This window comes from Meleagris gallopavo, chromosome 7 (assembly GCF_000146605.3).
Source record: "Meleagris gallopavo isolate NT-WF06-2002-E0010 breed Aviagen turkey brand Nicholas breeding stock chromosome 7, Turkey_5.1, whole genome shotgun sequence".
Taxonomy (NCBI): Eukaryota; Metazoa; Chordata; class Aves; order Galliformes; family Phasianidae; genus Meleagris; species Meleagris gallopavo.
In genome coordinates this window covers 31,616,618-31,622,303 of record NC_015017.2, presented here as the reverse complement: position 1 = coordinate 31,622,303, position 5,686 = coordinate 31,616,618, and the positions used below count along the sequence as shown (strand labels likewise).

The 5,686-nt window shown below is 44.2% G+C and overlaps 1 long non-coding RNA gene across 1 annotated transcript; it reads left to right on the top strand.

The window, feature by feature from the left end:
• The first annotated feature begins 6 nt into the window (after nt 1–6).
• LOC116216837 lies at nt 7–4,607 on the top strand. The gene is made up of 2 exons (XR_004160384.1): nt 7–177; nt 3,316–4,607. It is a non-coding gene; the product is annotated as an uncharacterized LOC116216837 (long non-coding RNA).
• Nucleotides 4,608–5,686: the final 1,079 nt, after the last annotated feature.

Sequence of the window (5,686 nt, the reverse complement as noted above, 5' to 3'; positions counted from 1 at the left end):
TTTTCATCCTTCTCTTTTTGCTCCAATTGACGTAAAGCATTTACTTCAATCTTTCAGGCAAACAGGTAGAAGTTTCCTTCTGGTCCAGCTCTGATATCTGGGCACAGCTAGGTGGCAAAAGGCATCCCCAGCAACTTGTTGCACCTGCATGCAGCTGCCCTCAGCCAGCTCAGTGAGGTTAGTGTGGGCTGACCCTGTTGCATGGAGCATAAGTTCTTCATAGTTCTTGCACAGGCCATATAAGAGCCAGAAATGATGAATCTGCCCTTGCACTTCCCCACTCCCCAGCAGAACTCTACAAAAATGCATTTTTCTGTAGGGAAATGCTACATAATAGACATTCAGGCCCTGGGAGACCACTGTCCTTGACTTTTCTTGGCTTTCTGCAGCAAGGCAAGTGTTTGCAGATGACATTCCAAGCTTTGCCTTCCCAGCTCCACACCTTAACCTGCATTGAACATCTCTTTATTCTAGATCTGTTTGCCTGGAAGCAGAAGCTCTCACTCTATCTTTTCCATATCATTCATTATTGTGCAAACATTTGTCAAACACTTACAGTATCCTGGACTTTTCAGTCTCTCCTCGTGAATGTTATTCCATGTTTATATTCTTATCTGCCATCTTTCAAGCCATTCTGATGCTTGAGAGCTGTTTTTGTGCTGGTGTGATCATTACTTTGCAGAGTATTCTAGGCCATGCCATCAATTTGTGTGATGTGTTGTACTCTGTGATAATTTTCAACCTGCTCCTTATGGAGCCAAACACACTGTTTACTTTTTAACCGTGAATGTATATTGAGCAGATGTTTGCTTACAGTGTTCTCCAGATCTTTTGTCCTGAGCTGATAAAGTTAATTTAGAGCTCTACAGGCTGCATGAATGGTACAAATATTTCCGTCCATCCTGCTGACTTTCCATTCAGCTACAGAGCAAGTTTGCAGAGGCAAAAAAGAGGCATCACCTGGTTGGTATTAGATGCAGGTCGGCAGGTTGGAAGCACAAAACAGGTATGTTCATACATAGAGTGGTAGAATCACAAAATCATTTCAGTTGAAAGAGACCTTTGAAGACCATCTGGTCCAACCCCCCTCGTGTGCTTGGAATCCCATCCAGCCTGACCTTGGATGTCTCCAGGAACAGGGCGTCCACCACCTCTCTGGACAACTTCTCGTGATGCTCCGTTTCCAGCAAGTGTCATTTAAAGTGGTTTCAGACATGGTCTAGCTCTGCTTTTCACAACCTGTAGGGGAAGCTTATAGCAGCTAGGAACTCTGGAGCACAGTGTGCTGCATTATCCATCTCTTTGTCATTGCTAGGAAGAGCTGCTTAAGAATGGGTCCCAAGTAGGATATATGTAAGATTCTAAGTAGGATGTATGAGATCAAGCCTTTTTATGTAGAAGAAGATGTTAATTACTTACTTAGATTAGCGGACCATGGGGTAATTTAGGAAGGGACCTCTGGAAATCATCTGGTCCAGCCTCTGCTCAAAGCAGGGCCAGATTCAAAGTAGAATGGATTAAGCTGCTCAGGCTTGTATCCAGGCTAGACTGAAGTCTTCACATTTTTCATTCCTATATGTAATTCTGTTATAGAAAAAGATATCTAGCTAGCTTAGAGGTAGAAATCTCTTCTGGAGCATGGGACCCATTTTATGTATTTTGGGACAACCTGAGGTCCACATGCTGCATGTGAGTCCAGAAAAAGGACTTCAGTAGAGTGAGTTCTGCTAGCTTGTGTGGCTGTTCACAGTAATAGCAGTGGTTTATCAGGGACTGTGAGAGTTGCCTGCTAGGTCGTTCTGGGTCCCGGCATATGTTGAGTATCTCCTTGTTGTTGAGTTGTTTGCCAGGAAGCAGAAGTGCCCGCTCCTTCTATTCCCAGGGCTTGCTTTGCTCTTCCTGTCTGAGATATAGATGTGGGAGCTTTCAGCTCTCTGAAGATTCTGGCCTACAGTTCATAGAAGTTGGCTACGCTTGTGGAGCAGGAAGAAAGCATTCCTGAAGAAAACAGTTGTGTGCGCATCTTTCAGCATAAGCAGCAGGACTTTGAACTTTGTATTATAACCATATTAGATAGCTTCAGTTTAGTTTTAGAAAGTAAATGAAAGCTGGCAGACGAACCGTAGCCGCCACAAAAGGGTAGGTGAAGAAATGAGTCAAAGGAAATGTGAATGACTTTGAAAGAAGAGTTGCAAAAAGCATGAAAACTTTCTGGTTTTCAGTAAAGTGTATCCAAACTGCCTACAGAAAGAAAGCCTGAAACTGCTCTCCAAGTGTTGTGGATGATCAGTGTGTTCTGAACCTTCCCTTCCCAGTGGAAGGGTATCTTGCATAAGTTCACATCCAACATTTATGGTTTGGTTTAAAGATAGAAGAAAAGAAATGAGAAAGGCCAATAATAGAAACTATAGTTTGTTCAGAAAGGTTCATTCAGGGAAATGCTCTTCTGAGGAGTATTGTATAGCTCTGACTCGGTCCCCACAGTGCACCCAGTTCATGTAAAATAATGCTGTCTTTTGACGGTGGCTTCCAAAGGTGGTTGGAGTCTGAAAGTTGAGCTCAAAAAGTATTACTACAAGCTGCTTTCCACCTTGATTCTTCCTTAATTCTCACAGAAAGTAGGAGCTGGGTCACAGAGTAAAGCTGACCTGTTACAAATTGGCTCTGTAAATTGCTCTGCTTTCTTGCACACCGAATCTCGGGTTTTGTGCTGAAGAATAATTTTTAATTCTTAATTTTGTTAAGGTAATTTTAAGAACACGCATAAAATGTGTGCCCGATAGCTGAGCTTGAGCTGCAGCTATCCTGAACCAGCAGGTCTGAATGGATGAACTGTCCTTACTGAACTCTGAATGTTAACCCTGAAGTCTAACGATGGCAGCGTAAATGTTGATTATTTCTGTTGTGCTCGTAGGACACAAGAAACAAAAAAGTTTGGTTATATCATAGCAGATACTGCAGTGCTACTGACACCTCACTGTGCTGTATCTTCATGCAAAGATCTTGCTTTATGTGAAAACTTTGCTACTCATGATGATTTTTGTCTCTGCATATTTAGGAACTGTTGACTGAATCACGTTCTATTCCTTGAAAATACGAGTGCTCAGACTTTTACAGAGTTATCACTCATACAGAAAATGAGCTGCATCTTTCTTTAGGATAAGGGGCCGCGCTGGGACAGCGCTGGGACAACCCTGGGCACGTGGCAGTGGGGTCAGAGTGGAGGAAGAGTGGCTCTGGGTGCTGCCAAGGCTGGAGAGATCCCTTCTGTGTCCCAGCAGCTGACGTTTTCTCCATGTGCTCTCTTCCTCGTAGGGCGAGATGGCTGGCTTTTCCTGGGCAGCGCTCCGTGGTAAATTCAGGTCTCTGCTCGCAGCAGAACCGAGAGAAGATTTGTGACAGATGGGGCTAAGTCACAAACTTGCAGCCTCAGGCAGAATTGTGGAAGTTTCCAGAGTGTGCCCATATTTACCTGATCAGAGAGAAAAGAAAATCTGCAGAGGAAGCCGAGCCTGGCTGCTTGTCATAGCTGACACAGAGCCATCTGCCACAAACCTGTGGCGGCTTCAGATCTCCAATCCCTGCCACCACCCCAGCTCAAATTAAATACAGATTCTTAGAGACGTTATGATGGTTACACATGTCCTCGGCATCACATGCAGGAGACTGTTCAAAAAAAATATGTGGCCTGTTGTATAACCGCACTCATGTATCCCATATGTGGTGCCACATTGAATTTCCGGTTGAATCTGTTTTTATCCTTTGTACTGGATGACATGGTGCCTGAATTCTTTCTTTTCGCCGACACGATGGCAGCCAAGCTGCAGCTTCAAACGCTCACACTTGGCTGGGTTTCTACCTAGGTTGCCAGGTTATCATTGGAGCCTTATTGTGTCCTCAAAGGGCCACAGGGCCTGAAAGGAGGATCCGAGTGCTACCGGACTAATTGGGCAGCCATCTCGGAATTGTTTGTAGGCAAAGGGCTGCTTTAGCACTTTTCTTTTTGCAAATTAATGACTCTCTGGCACAGGGGTTTTTAAGTGAAGGTATTAATAAGGGGTCTGGCAGGTAATCCCATGATTCGCGGAGTTACATTTGCATTTAATTAATCTTAAAGAAAGCTGAAAGATAAACAGCTGTAATTCAAACTAGCATGGGAAATATGCTACGTGGTGCCATCTATCCGATAAAATGAAAGCTGAGACACTTGTTTTATTTCTCTCAAGGATGGAGAACAAACAGATAACAGCCAAAATACTTCCAATAAAAAGTAGTAGTTGGACTGTAACGGCCGTTCATCAAGCATCTTTGCATCCCGTTACGAATACAGTCTTTTAAAGATAAATCACTTATGATTCCAGCAGTCAAGCTTCTATATTTGTTGATGTAAAATGTTTTGAAGATGGAGATTGTACAATAAATTTTTAATAAAGTGCCCACTGCAATTTTTAATTAGCATATCTCATTCATGTATAAGTGTGTACATCTATCTGTATGTTTATCAGTATGCACATCCTTGTGTCAGAGTCAATGAATGCAATTGTGTCTTTATCTGATGAAGTCGAATCTGCTTTGCAAGTGGTAATAAAATGTTCTGACAATTCCAAGATTTCCGACTGTGTTCTGGGAAGAAGCAGGAAGAGGATTCCTGGGAAATTGCTGTGCTGTAGAGGATGGCCAGACCTCTCTACAGACAGGTATGGTTCCAGCTTCCCTCTCCAAAAGCCCAAGGGAGATCCAGTGGCACATGGTAAGTGTTCAGATGTTTTTCTGGCACTGCCGAGTTGTAATTTTGCAGTGATCACTTGTCTTGCGTGTTGGTTTCTCTCTGTTTCTGCTCAATCAAAGCCCAGCTTGACTGTAGACGTGGAATGTGGTCTTCTCGAGGAAACGTGCATGAGTGTGGTGGTCCCATTTGGTAGAGCCAAGTAACAGGACTTCTTGTCTTCACTAATGCTAACACTCCTTGCACCAGCAAGAATAAATTAGTGATTTTTTTTTGTTTTTTTACTATTGGGGAAACTGAGGCATGGTACAGTGAAGGTGAATTCCTCCAGGTTTTGCAGCTCTCCAAACTATTGCAAGGGAGAGAGGAGATGCTGTGACCTCACACCCTGGCTCATGGCAAGCAGGCTGCACACGTTGTGCGGTGAGACTCAACGCTCAGTGGTTTGGGGATACAAGTCCTGCTGCCTGCAGTGTGTGCCCCTGTCACTGGAGGTGCCCACCTCCTCCAGGCAGGGACCCTCCTTTGCTTCAGTTACTGAGCAGTGGTACTCAACCATTCCTAACTGTGGCTGAAGCATTGTCTGGATGGAAATTTTTTGCCTCAGAGTTAGAAACCCCTGCAAATAAGGTTTTATAATAGAAACACAGAGCTTTAATTGTAGAGTAACAAATAGCAATGCTGCATTATACTCTGATAACTTCTTTACACTGCTAGTGAATATTCACAGCCCATCCAAGGATGTGTTCGTGTGTGCTGCATCCCCCAGGCCCAGGAGGTTGACCTGGTGCCTGGGCCTGCTACAAGGTCCCCAGTCAGTGAGGTGATGCCAGTCTTCATCCGGATGCTCTGTGCAATATTTCCCTGATGGAGAATCCCCCAGCTCCAGCCCGGGTGCAAAACCACCTCGGGAGTTTTGGCTGCTGGAGCCAAATGCAGACAGCCACTGTGCTGCTTCAT